Genomic DNA, 17,160 nt, shown 5'->3' on the forward strand with positions numbered 1-17,160 from the left:
AGAATGACTTGGAAGCATTAGAGAGAATTAGCTACAGTTCTTCAAAGCAGATCCATGTGTTGATCCACACCACACCATCCTTTTAAACATCCTTAGCTTCGCTCACACATTTGCACCATGGAGAGAAAATCTTTGGGTTATTTCAAAGGTTACCTGGTATGTTCTGTTTATAAAGTCTACTTACTGAATCACCAAAACTGGTTGGTTGCTTCAGGCTGATCAGATCCAGGCATTGCTACCTGGTAAATATGGTGAAGAGATGTTTCAGTGTGGCTCCTGGCCTCTGGGTTTGTTGTATTCTCATACTACCCCTTCTGTAAGAGCTAGGGACAAGATAATTTTTGCTTTACAGTGTGTTTCTGCATTTTTTTAGAGGTGATGCAGTGGGTAGAATTTCAAATCATGGAAAAAATAAACCAAAGTAAACATCCATGAAAGCGTAGCTTGAAGAACACATACAAAAATAATTCTTTGGTAATTTCTTTCTGGTACTTCAAGATAGTTGCTGGTGAAGAGTGCGTCCAGTTGCTAGCATGAATGCCTTTTTTTTATTGCTTGCCTATGTATTCAGGGTTTTAAAGTCTTGCATATATGATTTAGTAATATCTCTACTAGTTAATAAAATCTCTACCCTTTGTTTTCAAAAGTGTAGAGACGGCCCTGAAATGATGGCTCTATGATCATCTGTGATCTAGTTTTTCCAGACTGAAACTTCAGCCTCCATGATAAAGACCTGTGTGGCCACCAAATTTTCTGTGGACTATGGGGCACTTAACACGGGATTTACCCCAGTTCCTTAAACCAGCGCTGCCCTCTGCATCCTCCACCAGATGATGGAATGGTGTTGCTACAAGGTGTTTCTACAGCCACCGGGAGGAGATGGTGGGAAGGTGATGGGGAGAGGACCTCCACCTCAGCCTCCCCATCCAGCCTCCTGGTGCTGGGCTGCTGAGCCGAGAGTGCTGACGGTGGTCTGTGCACTGCAGCGTGTGCGCTCTCTTCGATTCCGGAATATACTGGATTAAATATTTACCGCACTGCTCAGTGCATAAGCTGTGGCTATATGTGCTCTGGCCCTCCCTCTGTCACCCCTCCGTGATATGTCATCACCTCTGGTAAACATGTATCATCCAAAATGAGGCGCACATCTTTTCACTTTACTATTAGTAGACAGAAGCTTTCTAGAGCAATGAAGGCGTTTCTTTATTCTTCATATTCTTCATTATTTATTTTCAGTGTGTTCTTACTGATATATAGATATATTTTTGTGGCCATGTTGTGAAATTTATTTGTAAAATAATACAGAAAAAAGCCCCTTTTGATAAAAGTTAGACTTGTGATTTGAGCATCTAAAATATTCTTTAAAATGTGTCACAGGTCTGCTTGATTGCATTACAATGCTTACTCTGGGCACGTTGTTTGTCACAGTGGTAACTCATGCCACTGCACTGTTAAATTCTGGAAAAAACTGAGTGAACTCTTTCCAGCAGGAGATGCATTGGTCAAATACATTGTATTTATAAGAAAAAGCAACATTTTAAGTTAAAAGTTGAAGTTAAAAATGAGAAAATTGCACATGCTTCAAGGAGGTTTTTTTTGTGGGGGCCAGATTTTAGGAATATCATATAAAAAACTAGGAGATTCACAGTAAAACCAGTAAAACATGAAGTCTTTTTAACTGTACCAGGGTGGAACATGGTATCCAACAGGAATACATCTGTCTGAAACCTTCACCATGAACAAGAAGACAAAGTAGGAGCTGTGGTATACATGTTTATACAGCAAACTTGGAGAAGGGCTGTGCTGATCATGCAGAGGACAAGTTGGTATGGCCGAGCTGGAGGAATTAGCTGGGGTTTCCATCTTCTGCTGAACTCTGCATTTTTGTTGTTTAAGTTTTAAATGTGAAGTTTTTTATCTCAGTGTAGTTGTAATTCGTTGCTTATTTTATGTGAATCCCTTTCTTCTGCCACGCTTAGCAGAGCAATAGCATGAAAGAGAGCAAGTTTTCCCTACAGTAATAAAGTAAGTCGTAGTTAATTTTTGTTTATTTTTTGGCAATTAAGAGGGAGATCTTGTTTTTCTCATGTTTTACAGGGGTGCCCCCAAAGCCCAGTGATGGTAGGCATGAAACGCGTGCACCAAGAAACGTTTGTTTTATTTCAATGTAGTTCCTCTATATTCTGGAGCAAACATTCAGCTCTCTTCTCTAAACCACATTAAAAAAAAACCCAAAACCCTCGACCCCCCGCAAACAAAAGCAGTTTTCCTTCTCAGAAGAGCATCTGTTATGTAGCAACATCTGAATTTCCATAAATAATCCCAGATTTCCCCTGCACAAAGATATAAACAATTGTTCCACGCTCAAGCCTCCCCCGGCTTCCCTGCCTCTCTGCGAGGAGAGCGGGAGAGGAGGTGCTGGTGGGGGGCTCTGCAATGGCACCCGCATCGGGGCGCAGGTCGGGCAGGGCAGGGCTGGCTGCTGGGCCCCCCGGCGAGGTGAAAGTCTGCCATGTGGACTGGAGATCCTGCCCGGCATGGCCATGGGTTGGAGAGGGTAATTCGGGGATGGGGGATGCCACCCTCCCTGACCCGAGACATGAGATTGATGTCTCCGGTGGGGGCCCACCACAAAGCTACTCGGGACCGGAGGCTTCCCACCAGTCCCAGCTCTGCATTTCTTTAATATAATATTTCTGCGGGGGAGGGGGGGGAAGGCAGGGGAGGAGCTAACATCTTCTGAAAATTCTTCCTTTTATTCATAGGCTGGGAGGTTGGTTTGTTTTGGGTTTTTGTTGAGCACTCTATTAGCAGGTAATTAAAAAGAGTATCAACTGAGCAACAAAGGATAATGGCACAAAGATAAATGAGCAGTTCTAGAGGCAGCAAATGCTTCATAAACTCATGAAATTAATGAAATTCTGCTTTGGGCTCCCTGCTGTAGTGATAGTGTATTCTTAACACATGAATATACAACTTGAGAAACAACTTCCCTTAAGAGGTTTGTTTGTTCCCCTTGCCAGAACGTTGGTTTTTTTTTTTTTTTTTCTGCTGGGCTAAAGTTGCTGACAAATTAAACCATGCCTTCAGCTAGCTTAATTTTTCCCCCCAAATGATTGTTATTTTTTAATTGCAAAATGTCAGAATGCTTAAATTTCTTCAGTGATTCAGTAAACAAGGATGCCACTTTTTCCATTAAGGTCTTGGGATGGCTATTTAATATATCTTATACATAGACAAGAAAATCAATTTATCTGGGCTAAGGTGCCATTTCACAGTGAAACTCATCTTTCCTTGCATTGACTGTGTCCTATGATTATTTCTTTTCCATTCTGGCTCAGGTGATTGCTCCAGACATCTTTTCTATGCTTTGAAAATCTTGCAAAAATTAATTTTGTTAATTTAATTAATTTTGTCAGTATTATTCCTTGACTCTTTAGCGGATCCCTCCCCTGCTGACAGCTCTGGTCTTTTGGGGGCTACAGTACTGGTCTTCCTACTTACTTCCACTGGCACCAATTTCCTTTTACACATGCGTTATTGTGCACTGAATACAGCCTCAATAAGCATGCCTGTTCAGGATTTGCAGTTGGTTTGCTTGAGGAATAGCAGGAAATAATCCTGAAGTTAAGGGCTGGATGAAGGGCTGGTGAAGGCTGGGTAAAAATCCTTTCATATGTATGAAAATCTTGCCGTTAAGTCCAAGCCCTGTAAGGGAAATGTGTACAGAGAATGACATTCACTTTTCATCCTAACATGGTAGAGCAATGTCATCCCACTGTCAGCTGCTGAAGTTGATTTGACTTGAATTCAACAGAACCTTAGAAATGCTTTTATACTGCTGCATTGATATTTTTATATCGTCTTAAAAAGCTTCATGTACTGACTCTTGGTAGTTTCTTTTTCTTTATAATTTCATGACAATGAAATAATTGGCTGTGACATGCAAAAAGAAAGCAAGATTATCTTAACCAGAGTAGTTTAGCCCCTTTCAATACTCTCTATCTGCTTTTAAAATTTATGTACCCATACATAAATTAAATCAAAATTATAAATCCATGTAAACTGAAGTTACCCAAGCTCAGCAAGGAAGTTTTGACTTTCTATGCTAGCCTTTGTTCTTGCCAATGTGAATGACTGCTCATAAAAACTAATTATTTTGCACTGGTACCTGAAATGCGTCTGTGAATAGGACCCCTAGTCTCCTCTTAGCCAGACCAGCCTTTTATCTGTTGGGTCCTGCTGCTTCTCTAAATATTTCTCTTTAATCTGAAGAACTTGTTTTTCTAGAGGAAGAGTTTTCTGGGGAGGGATCCAGGAGTTACCGGTGCTCAGCGGGACTTGGAGTGCTTGCAGTGTGCAGGATCAGCAGCAGTGGGTGAGGAGCTCTCTGAGGCTGTGAGTTAAGATGGAAGGAAAAGATTATGAAGCCTTCCCTTACCCCTGGCCTTGAGCAACAATACTTCTCATTGTACACCATTCCAGAGGGTGGTAGGATGTGGTCCAGTGGCTATCCTTCTACTCCTGTTGTAAAAGCTCACCAAGAAGCAGTTTGCTAAGAAAAGTATTGTCTGAAAAACCTGACATATTGTTAGAAATAATATTATTTTAAAGCATTGGCCACCTTCATTGTTGCTTAGTTGTTTCTTTTCCCTCCTGCCCTAACCCCCAAAAGTGAATGTGATCTTAAAGATGAGCACTGTCTATCTTCAGCAGCACCTGTGGCTTCAGTCTGCTTATTTTGATTTTTGCATGCTATCAGTTGCTGAGGTTTTGGTGTGCCTTATGAATGTATGAAGTGAATTTCAAGGTTTTGGCTTGGACATGTGAATGGCCCGAGATCTAGTTACTCCTGTGTGATGCTGCTGCTATGGGAAAGGGCAGAGATGACCAAGCGAGTGCCCTTTCCACAGACGGCAAGTCTTCTGGCTGTTTGTCATCTTCCTCACCAAGTTTTATAACCTTTGTGTTGAGCTTCAAAGTCTTATCCTTTCTCAGGGCCCCACAGAGGGGCATGGCTGGCTGTTGTCTTCACTGGGCTTCACATCAGGAACCATGCCCGGAGTCTTCTTCTTGAGTGTCCTAGTCTTCCATGGTGGTGAAAGCCAGGAAGTTTTGTGATGCAAAAGATGTATTGATGGAGCCTGCTCCAAATGTCTCATGTATAGTATCTAAAGCAGTAAAGAGGTAGAGGTGGTTCATGTGTGCACCTGAACGTAGGAGGTGTACATGTGTACCTGTGCCAATGCCTTCCTCTGAACGTCCTGCAAGGGGGGGTGTGACTCATCAGAGTTGTACAAATATACCGATTTGGGAAGATTCTTGGTCAAGAAGGTTTCTCTTTTAAGGGAAAAGAGAAAAGATGGGTGGAAGACAGTCCATGCCCACCCCAGCCCTGCTAGCTCATCCAGGGGGCTGAGCTTTGGTGAGCCATGGGGGCTGACCTGTTTGCTGAAAGGTAAATCCTGGCACATGTACAGGTTGAATGCTCTTTTATCAGCAGAAGTGCTGCAGCCAGCGGCTTGTGCATTGTAACAGCTCAAGCTCTGGTCCGCCTCTGCTACTGGGAATGCTGGGGCTTTCACGTAGCATGTGCAGGTCTCCCCATGGGGGTTCCAAACACGGAGTGCGCCATGAACATGCTGGCATCAGTGCTTGCTTGGGCAAGAGGCTGGGCGCAGAAGAAGTGCCCGTGAACCCTCACTTCGCAGCCAGTGCCATCAGCTGTCCCTTGTTGGGTACAGGCAGGCGAGCAAAAGCCTCGTGAGCTGGAGGGCATTAAGGGACTGCCGGCTGCTGTGCGGAGGCCGGGATACTGTACAGCTGGAAGGGACGAAACTGTAACGCAGAAGGAAAGGGATGGAGGTGGATTATGGCACTAAACCACACAGAATGCAAATCCTCAAGTGCAGGCTTGGCTGCAGCAAAGGTGTATCTTAATCTTTGTCCAATACTTGAGCCCACCCAGAACAGACTCTTTCATGAGGTTTGAAAATGTTCCACTGCTTTATTATGAATGAAAAAAAATACTGTTGTGCTCAAACACACCCTCTTCTTACAGGACATATGTGCTATTAATTTATGCTGATGGGGGAAAATATTTGTCTATTTTGCTTTGAAAACAGATGCTGAGATTGTGTGATAGAGGTCCTTTTTGTAGCTGTGACTTCCCAACTGAAAACTGAAGTTGTGATAAACTTTCTGGGAGAATCTTTTCTGAAAAGTCTCCCATCTCTATTTTCTTTTCTGTGCCTTCCCCAAAACAAAGCTGCACAGACTTGGTTTGCTTGGCTAGGATTCAGCTCAGCTTTTGATTTTTTTATGGCATTTACATGAATTCTGCACTTGTGAGTTTCATTCACACAGCTTAAGAGAAAATGGTAGTTTTCTGAGAGTGTCAAGCTCAGCTATTGGGGCAATATCTTACATATTTATTTATCTACCCAAGGTTGTCTTCTAGATTTTGCTGTCTTGGAAATAATTTAGTTTCATGGTTTCTTTTCTGTAACACTACCGGACTATCTCTCTCTTTTGTGCTGCCTTTCGAAGATCCTCAGACAAAGGTTTGCACAGACCCCCTAAGCACCATGTGCTGACTGCAGGACTTGCAAGATTGGCTTTTTCTAACAGGTAGGGTTTTCTCTGCTCTGCTGACCAGCTGTAGTTGGTGTGCAGTTGCAGAGCCTAAGCCAGTGCCATCTCCTGCAGTGGAGACAAAAATATGTAAGACATCTGTGTCAATAAAATGCCCTGACAGGAATTCTTCCATTGCTGTCTGCGGCTGAAGTGACACTGGCAAAAATCACAGCTGGATCGGGATACATGTGCGGGATTGTGTCTGTCTGAGCTGGATCCACCTTGGCCCTGTTCTCAGTGGATGCAAATACTGTAGCAGCTTCACTGAGTTTGGTGGAGCAAATATTTAGAAATAGAGTTGCTTTAAGTTCTCTGAGGTGCTGCTAAATCTCATCTTGCAAAAATTTGCTGTTTACCAGAATCCTGAGTAACTTTAAGGTTCCCAGGAGCTCTCTCACCTCTTCTGCAATGAAGACCTTTGCAGACAAAGATGCCCACTGAATTTCTGCCAAGAACAACTTTCCTACCTCCAGTACGTGCGCAGCAGGGAGGAGAGGGCACCTGGAGCGCCGGTGCTCCTGCCTCTGGCTGAGGTACCGGCAGAGCTGTACTCATTTGTCTCTGACTTTGTGCCCATGAGAGCAACGAAGGGGAATATCTGAGGCTCTTATATCTGGTCCCTGTTTGCCTTCTAGGCAAATATCAGGTTCAAGGGGGAATAAACCATCCTTTCCTCATAGGCAGTACCCCATTTCCCACATAACCCACTTCCTACACACCCACCGCTGGGCTCATTGTTCCAGGTTTTGCTCAACAGGAAAAAGGAGCATATGCAGAATTACTCGCAGGTGCTCAGAGCCAGCCTTGCTGCAGAGGCCGGCTCCTCGTGGCAGGTCAGGCAGTTCGTGTTACCAAGCATGGTTGAAGTCTCCCGATAAGGCCGTGGCTGTGGCACAGGCAGACTCCGCATGTTTTCACTCTTGCTCTTTGGTGAGGATGGCCACACAGGTTGCATCCTGTGCTCTGTAAAGCTCAAAGGGTCAGTTTATTTTTTCTTTCTACTTACATGTAGTTCATTTTCCAGAAGGAGTTTCTGCTTCTCTCCCGCAGCACTGGAGTATTTACCAAGAGCTAGCGCCTTGACTGCTCTACTCCCGTGGTCCCAAAGGCTTAGCAGTCTGCAGTAGGGTGATTCAGTGTTCAGCAGCAAACACAGAAGCTACGAGTGAAAGACAGTAAGAGGATGAGCTCTTTTGGCTACCGCAAATCTGGGTGATCACTGAGCAGTGAATTAGTGCTGAAGCAGCAAGTTTCAGGTTTCTCAGAGCTCAGAACCTTTGGTATGTGTCATAGCCATATTTATGCAAGTATTGCAGCTTGTTGCACCTTCTGTGCAAAAAGATGTGGCTGTGCCTAATTATTGCAATGCCATTTCTACATGTTCGGGGTGCTGAAATTCTGGCAAACATGCAACTTAGTGATTATAAGTCTCCTTCAAAATGATGTGCAAGAAAATAAAGAACAACAGACAATTTGCTGTCTCCTGTGCAAAGGAGGTGGGAGAGCAGCTGAATATGTTATCCTTCTTCTCCACGTGATCTAGTTCAGAGCTGAGACATTGCTACAACCCACTGCTTCCAGGAGAGAGGAAAACATCTCATCAGAGAGATTTCTGTTCCTGTATGTGTGGCCCAGCACAGATGCCCTTTGTGACTGTGGGGTCTGACCAAGGGCAGTGCAGGGGTCCCTGTCTGTGCCTATCAGGGCAGCGTCCACCCTCAGCACATACTAAATGCCTTTGCAATTGCATGTGGCTGCACCTCAGTTACGTGATGTGGGAGTGAACAGGCTGCTCGAGGGAGTGCTAAGACATGGGCTACTGCCTCCCCTGCCTCTCTCTCCCAGGTAAATTGATGCTTGATCCCTCATGTAGGACCACTGTGGTCAGTCTGACATCTGCTTGCTGTGTCCCCAGGTTTTATTATAACTTCATAACCCAACGGCCTGTGATACTACAAACAGTTTGTAACTGTTTTGTACTTTGTGCTGCTTGCACATGTGCAGACTGGATTTAAAAGGCTGACAGGCACCCTGTGCATGCCCTCCGTCCACCCTCTGTCCCTGTGAATGACTGCATGGTCTGAATAACCCTGGTAGAGAATTGGGCCTGATTTGAGTTTGATTCTGTTACCATAAATTCCATGAATTACCACAGCACAAGAGAAGAAATTATGCCTAGGTTTGGCTAGATTTAGCCACTAGATTTGGAGATGGAGTAAGACCTTTCAAAACCCAGACAATCTATCCCAGTCCCTCCTAACTCCTGTTGTAAGTAAACAAGTTGGTTCTGTACGCTGATAAATCTTCTTCAAATCTGGGATATCTTTTGGCTGCATCTCTCCCTTTGCTGGAAATAATGCATCCCCCATCCCCCTGTCCCCTCTGCCCCACTCAAATTCTTCAGCTGCAACAGGGCAAGCAGCCAGCTCCTTTTCTGAGCATCTCTTGTCTGAGGCTCCATCCAGATGCTTCAGGAGAGAGGCCTGATCAAAGCAGCCAGTGCTCCGGTTGAGCCTGTTTGCAGGGAGCTGTGGAATGGTCCTGTACTCCCCAGAAAATGCTGTAGCTCTCTGTCAGGCTGCCTTGATGAGGCTGGGCTGAGCTGCCCAGACAACCTCAGCAATGATGCGGTCGTCCCCCTGCATCCAGGGCGGCACAAAGAACAGAAAGGGATAAACACAGACATTTGGTTGGCAATGTGAATGGTGGGAAGGATTTCATTTCACTGTGGCAAGGCTGATTTCTGAATCTTTTCTGTGATATTATTTACCCTTCCCTCTTTTTTTTTAACTCCAGCAAGTTGATGACCTTACTCAGCATTTCCTTGGCTGAATGATACATATAATTTCATGATGAATATGGCAGTAATAGTAATTATGAACTCCACAAGAGAAGTTACATTTACAAATGGAAAATTTTGCCAGCTTGTGTTTAGTAAAGGTTATATTTACCACAAAACACCACAGTGTATATCGCAGCCTATAAACTCTTGAGCACTTTGAACTGTTACCTGCATACAGTGCTGACAGTTCTTTGAAAGGCTTAATATAAAACTGTTCAGCCAGCTGAAGTAGGATGTACTTGTTCACACTGTAACCCATACATATGGCATTTAGAGTCATACTTTTCTTTGTACTGTATATGTCATCATCTACAATCACTGCTACATTTTTTTATTTCACACAGCTTTAATACTGCATGTGAAGTGAGTCTGACAGTAGGCTTACAAGAAGCTCCCCATCCCCAAAACTGCATTACCACAAGTAGCTTAAAATGCTCACATGCTTGGCAGGGTGAGTAGAGACACCCCAGACAGCCTGAAGCCCAATTGCAGGACAGATAAAGCTGCCGGAGCCAGACCTGGTGGCTGGTGCTGTTTAGGATGGGCACGGGCATTTTGCTGTTTGGATAGTCCCTGCATCACTAGGCGGCTACAGTTTGGCATCTCTGTTGCCCCTGCTGTTTTAGATAGAAAGCTTCGTGCTCCGGGATTGCAAACCTGGCTACCTGCATAAACACTGGATTAACACACACGTGCCCAAGTCATTGACAGTGACTGTGGTTTTGATGGGAATCCAAAATGACAGATGCTTTCTCAGATGCTAAACTGTTGCTCCATCTAACAAACAAATGCTGATGGTCCCATTCAGCACCTCTGCTGTGTGACAGTGCAGCAGGCAAGCAGCTAAAAGCCCAGGTTCTTACCACAACCCCATGTGGGCTACATGACCGTCCTGGGCCTGCCAAGTGTGATGGGAAATTGGGTGAATATGCTCTATCAGGAGAGCTCTACATAGACCAAAAAAAGTGGCAAAATCATCACAAATGTGTAAATTCCCATTTTTCTGGGTGACATGGTGAAAATTTACATTAATTCCTCTTTTGTCTCAGCAGACTTACTCATTCCTCCTAATTTGGGCTGAAAGTGTTCCAGATAAGGTGTTTGTGTGTCCTGCTTACCTGGTCATGATTTATCCTCATGTCACATTGATGACCCAAAGGTGGAGTTATTGTAAAACATGAAGTGTTTTCCCTCGTAATTTAGAAAAATAGAGTTGGAAAAATCAATTTCATCAAAAATGAAAAAGAAATTCAAGACTGAACTGTGATTATTTTGTTTCCCTTCCAGCTTTCTGTTATGAAACACATTTACTATTTGTGAACTGCTCTGGTAAAGGGCAAGTCATGTAATTCCCAGAGAAGGATGATCTCAGGATGTAAAAGACTCTAAAGTGAAGCCAGATGAAAAATGAAGATTTGGGCGATTTGCTTTTATATTTCTCTCCAACTTGCCAGTGCTTGTGAAATATGTCTAGGTGCTGCTTGCGCCTGTGTGTTTTCTGAACCAGGGCCACGGCAGAAGTAGCAAACCTGCAACAGAAACCTTGCCTAAGCATATATGTGATTACATGACATGTTAGAAATATTTAGGCTGATTTTGAGCCTTATGTCCAATGTTGTCTTCCTCTGTGGTTTTTTTTAAATATTACCACAACCTGGATTAAAAATACCAGGGTCACAAGTGATGGTGTGCCAGTTACACCTCCTACTGCTAGCACTTCTGCTCACTTTGCATTTTGTTAAGTATTGGGAAATGCACCGCTGCTTCTCTGAGTGAGAAACTTTGCTGGTCTATTGGAAAGTTTTGTGCGCATGTGAGATGGATATTGCTGAATGCAGCCTATGAGATATATACCATAGCAGACCTCTGGACTTAAAACTGGTCTCCAGGTAACTTTGAAGAATCAATGGGCTACACTCGTGTCCCCTTGTTGCTAGAAGTGCTGGGTCTTTAGAAAGTTGGAGCGTTCCCAGTATTAACGCATTTCTATTCTTTCATGTAACTTCATGTTGAAGTGACAAGTTTGGAGATGAAAAAGTAGTTATGAATTTTGATATACTTTCCTTTGCATTATCTATGGTTCTCCAATGTTCTGTCAGCTGCAAAGTATTTGCAGGTGCTACTGCTCTTTAGCCCAAGACCATCTCATAGCAACATATGCCTCCATAACCCTGCAGATCAGTTATGGTGTTTGTTCTGTAGAGGTGTTTCCACAGATCTCCTCTGTCAGGCTCAGAGGGCAGCAGGACTGTTTGCTCTCCAGCTTTAAGCTGCCACACTCAAATGACACTCACGCTATGTTCTTTATATTGTGTGCCTGTAAAGTGACAGTTTGATTTTAAGCTAGTGGTGTTGATTTGAGATTTTGGCTGTACTGGATGCTTCCTCCTTTGGCTGTTGCCTTCACAGATATCACAGGAAAATAGAGTTTTCATTATCATGTATTGACTCAAGGGGTGACAGGACCTTTGCTGCTAGATGAAACATGCTCTATCTTGAAATTTGTATGATTCCCCTTTATAAGTATTAATGTCGAGGCGGGGGGGTGGGGGGTGGGGTACTATTCCAGACTTGTTTAGTTTGACAGGTGTTGGATTTTTAATTTTTTTAATCTTTTTTTCCCTCACCTGTTTTTTTGTGGTCTTTTTCCTTTCAGATATTTATATCCCCACCCAGGAAAGCATCAAAGTCCATCTGCGCATCATTTTCTGCTCAGGAAGGTTCTTAAATGTAGCAGGCAGGTGCCTAGATCCTGCTGAGGTGTCAGTAACCTACTGGCCTGCTTAAGCTTTTGTTTGTGTGTGTTCTTAAACAGCAATGTCTATTTAACTTTTCTGAGAGAACTCCCCTTTTGTTGATAAATTGTTTTATTCGGTAGATGAAATCACGTACCCTTTGGTGGATGATGAAGTGGCATTATAAATGACTGGTGAGATCTGAAGCTTCTTGCTGTGCTTTACTGCTTCCATCAGTACGAAGTAAGCGAAGCAGCCGGTACTGGTGACCCAGCCAGGTGCCTGGCACAGAGGGCGGCTGGCGCAGCACAGTTCACATCCCTGCAGCTCATCTCTTCTCCCACCAAAGCAGGACGGTCCTGTCCCGACTGCTTGTTGTGGTCATCCCTGACTCACTGCAATCTCCAGAATGATGCTGGAAAATTGCCTCTGGGAGGGTTGGCTGGGTTGGGTCCGGTTATTACATCCACACTGGAGCAAGGGATTGCAAGGGTGGTGGATGGCCCTCCAGGAAGGAGCATTTGGTACTCAGGTTGGATTCTGGATCCTGAGGCAGGTTGTTCAACCTTCAGTACAAGACATTTGTGGTTTTAAAAGATTTTTTAAAAATCCAGCTCTAAATTTTGTAGCTCCTAGTTGACTTTGTTAGAATATGATTACATGAGTAAAATACTGAATTCTCACTGAGCAAAATCTAATTAAAAGCATTAGAAGATTTTGTATAAGCATTATAAGAAAGAGATGAGTGAGGATAAATTTACAATTACTGTGTTCCCATGCTAGTTTCACAGTCCCATTCATCCTGCTATTGCCTTCTTAGGCAATATTTCAGCACAAATAAAAGCCTCTGCAGTTTGACTAAACTTGCTAGGCCCACCCTGTCTAAGGCATGAGTAGGGTAGTGCGAAGGATGTAGACATGCTTCTGCATGTCTGCAGAGAGATAAGGCTTGTGTTGTGCAAAAGGAAGCAAATAACAACTTGCTTCTGAGTGTAAACTGGAGCAGCTGTGGACTGCAGCAGCTGCCTAGCCAGTTTAACTGGTTACAAACAGTGGGCCCATGTGGTAGCATTCAGCATGAAATCCCATGCCTGACTTTCTTAGTAGGCTTTAGGAGGTAGTGTTTGGGAGCTGAGGGAAGATGAGGTAGGATCCAGAGGCAAAGCTGGAAGTACTCCAGGCAAGATAGACATGAGATGGAGATTAGCTTTCACCTTTTGAGTGCAATTTAACCTTAGGGTTCAAGAAAACGGTTTGTGCCATGTTTGGAGTGAGTGACCTGGCTGCTTCCCCCCACCTGAGGGTGAGGGTGCCATCCTGCATGCTGGGGCTTTGCAGGAGCAAGGTCCCTGGCAGCAGCGGGCTCCAGCTGCCAGGGCTGCAGAGTGGATCTGTGGGGGGGGAAGGGGGGGCCAACCCGCGACGGGAGGGAGAGAGGGTCTCGGCTACAGTGTCGCTGCCCGTATCCCCGTCTCGCTGCGCTTCATCCAGAAATCTCATTTATCTGAAGATATGGATGTTGTCCACGTGGTATAAATGGTTAACTTTCAGCACGTGAATAAACATGGAGAAGACAGCTTCCGAGCAGGGGAAAGGCAGGGTTTGGAGGTGGCTGTGGAGTGTGGGGGGTTGCACAGTGACACTGGCCTTATCCTGTCCCCCGAGACAGTCATTTGGGGTTGTTAATGGAGGAATACAGGTGCTTGCTCTTCTGCACCTGACAGCTACGACCCGGGGTGCTGCCGCTGAATGGTGGCTCTGAACGGTCCTTTTCTCTGTACATGGTGTACGTGGTCTGTCAGTGAGAAACCAGGGTGCTTATCACTTGGTAAGTATACTGATCCTGGTGTCATTCTGGTGTTCATACTCACCACTGCCTGATGGGGGAAAAAATGGAAATACCTCTCACACATTTTATTTTAAATCTGAACTGCTAAATGACATCTGATGTTCTGGGCTATTTGTCCAGTAGGACACAAAAGTGACTGGTCATCCCTGGCCTCTTTAAAATCACCAAGAGCTTTGGGAGGGAGGTGAGGGAGTGCCTGGAGGAAGGCTGGGTGGTTTGATAAGCACTGGCCTCCCACCACAGCAACAGCAGATGTGCCTTCCTTTGGAGGGGATGGTATTTCTATGCTCGCCAGCTCCTGGCTGTGGCTTTTACTGCTGTCACCTGTGCCGTGGAAGGGTGCAAGGAGCGGGAGACATGTAAGGCATTTGTAGTGTCTCTCTGAGAGCTGCAGAATAGGGCAGAGAATGAGGAGGTGCTCTGGGCCACGCATGGTCTACAAGTCGGCAGTGTGAGAGCCGAGGTGTCCTCTCACTGCCACTTCTGCTCAGTGTCTCACGCAGCGGGAGGACTCACTCTGAGATATCGTGCTGTGGGAATGCAGGACCTTGCCACAGGCGCCTGCTGGGTGTTAAAAAAATGGGTGCTTCTTACAGGGCGCGACTTCTGAAAGCTGCTTCTCCCCCTACCCCGTTGATCCAGTTTTGCTCTACTGGCCAGTGAAGATTCAAGAGGAGAAACAGGAGCACAAGGGGGAAAAGGCAGAGACTTTTTCCTATGGGCGGTGATTTAATGCATGAAAAAACATTTGATAACCCCTTCCCTGTGGCACCAGGGAAAGCTTCTCTTGTGACCGTCTCCCCAACCTCCTCTACCTAAAAACTTTTATTTTTTCTGCACTATATTAAGCAACACATATTTAACCAAGCCTTGCTAATGTCTGAGCCAGAACTGGGGCAGGGAGTTTTCCAGAAAAAAAATGGGAAACCCTTCCTAACGTAATTATTGCTCATGTGAAGTGCGAGCCGTCTCAGGGAGGGGGGGAGGCAGGAGGGCATGAACAGCAGCAATATGGTCTTTAGCAGGTGTCGGGGAGAGCAGAATCTAATGAGAATCATAGAAACACTTGAAAGCTTTTTAACTCCATACAGGATTTTCAGGAGCTGTTGATAGGAAAGAGTAGTGACCCAACTGACAGTTAAAGAGATGAAAGGAAGCCCGTCGGATTAAATAAGATTTAGGAAATAAAAGGATTAGTGCTAGACAAAAGCTAGATTTAGGGGTTTATTTAACCAGTGCAGTGTGGCATGATGGGATGTGGGGCATCAGAAAGGAGATGAAAGACAAAATAAAAAAACGAATGCGGGAGGTAGTAGGGAGACGAGGAATGAGTACAACATCTCCAAAAACCCTTCACAAATCTTCTTATAATTGAAAATGCCACCAAAAAAAAGTAGTTTTCATTAGCAATCCTGGCTTCTTTACATAGTAACAAGAAGCGTTACAATGACAAGAAATCTTCTGTGATGGGGCTGTCAGCTCAAATCCCTGCGGCAGGAGAGAAGAGCCTATGTTGTCAGCCTACTTGCACTTACAGATTAGATGTCTGATGAGGTAAAATCAGATTTATGTAAAACTATCACTATATTAGATTCATAATTCATTGTGCTCTCAAGTAGGGGCTGCTGAAGGACAATTCTTGTTTAAGAGATCTCCATTTGGAGGTCTCTAGTGAAGTTGATGGTAGTCATAGAAATTAGGGGTATGCAGGTGTTGGTGGAGCCACGAGCATAGAAATCCTACAGGCAGCATCTGTTGCAGGGACATTTCATCCTGTAGCTGAAAAAACAGGACTGATAGCTTTCCAGAGCTCAACTTCTTAACTTCTGGCTGAATCATCTGTAGGTGACCATTTGTACTATTAGGGAGGTATAGAAAAAAAGGATACAGTAAAGAATGTGACTCAAATGGATCTGTTGTTCACTTAGCAACTCCTCCAAAGTCTGCTGAAGACAGTAGAGTGGCTACCAGTGGCGTTGGCTCAGACCTTAAGACAGCGTAGTCAGGTAACTGTGGATGCTCTTGGCTTCTTGCAAGTGCTATGTGGAGAAAACACCATGTCCTCTGTTCCAAAGATGCTGTTACTCCAAAACTCCAGGATAGTTACGGACGTCTCTAGTGTGTTAGAGGCTATAAGAGGAAGAACAAATGCACCTTTTCCCCCCCTCCAAGTCTCCAAAGTGAGATTGGGTTCTTTTCTTGTCTAGGTGCAAAAGGAAATGTATTTTGTGGCCTCATTTTAGCAATAGGAAGATTTTTTTACAATCATAGATGGTTATGACTGGACTAGGAAGGTTTATAATGCTTGGCAGATATTCAAATTAAAGTAATCCAGATTTCTTCTGCCAGTGTTTTTGGAAAGTTGTTAGCATAGAAATGCTTTTTCAGACAATATTTTCTTTTCACTTGTTCTGTTATTATACAGGAATGCTAATAGGGTTAGCAAATAGCTAATAGGGTTAACAAAAAAATTAAAAAGTTAGGAAATGCCTTCATTTAAGTTTCTTGAGAACCTGTTATATGGTACTTCGTGGTTTGGTCCCTAACATGGCCAAGAGTAGTTTCTTCACTGAACTCTGACCTGCATAAGAAATCTAGATACAAATAATAGATTTAAATTTTATTTTTGATTGCTTTGTATCTTTTATACTGCTCTCTGTAAAGAGATGTGTGCTCCAGGTGGTTGGCTTTGGGTGGAAATGGAAGTGTGACTGAAAATTTACAGAGTGCCTAAGAGACATTTTATTCATTCAGTAAAATGACCTTTAATATACTGACTAAATAAGAAAATCTTAATCATTTTTTCTCATCTAAATTACCCCTTTCATTTCTTTTATTATTGGTTTTGTCCAGTTGAATGAAAGCAGTTAAAAGTTGTTTTTGTTAATAAGCTGGTCACCACATTATTAATACAAAAGTAATAAGGTCCCCATGCAGACATGATTTTCAAAGGTACTTAGATGTCTGCTTGGATTTTCCAAAACACCTAGCTGGATGAAGTGTCTAATAACTCATGATGTCAGGGAGCATAAGTCAGCATCTGTAAGTGCTTAGGTACCCTTGAAATTGGGGTTTTCAAAGTTTGCTTTAAATAACTT

This window comes from Aquila chrysaetos, chromosome 4 (genome assembly GCF_900496995.4).
Source record: "Aquila chrysaetos chrysaetos chromosome 4, bAquChr1.4, whole genome shotgun sequence".
Lineage (NCBI taxonomy): Eukaryota > Metazoa > Chordata > Aves > Accipitriformes > Accipitridae > Aquila > Aquila chrysaetos.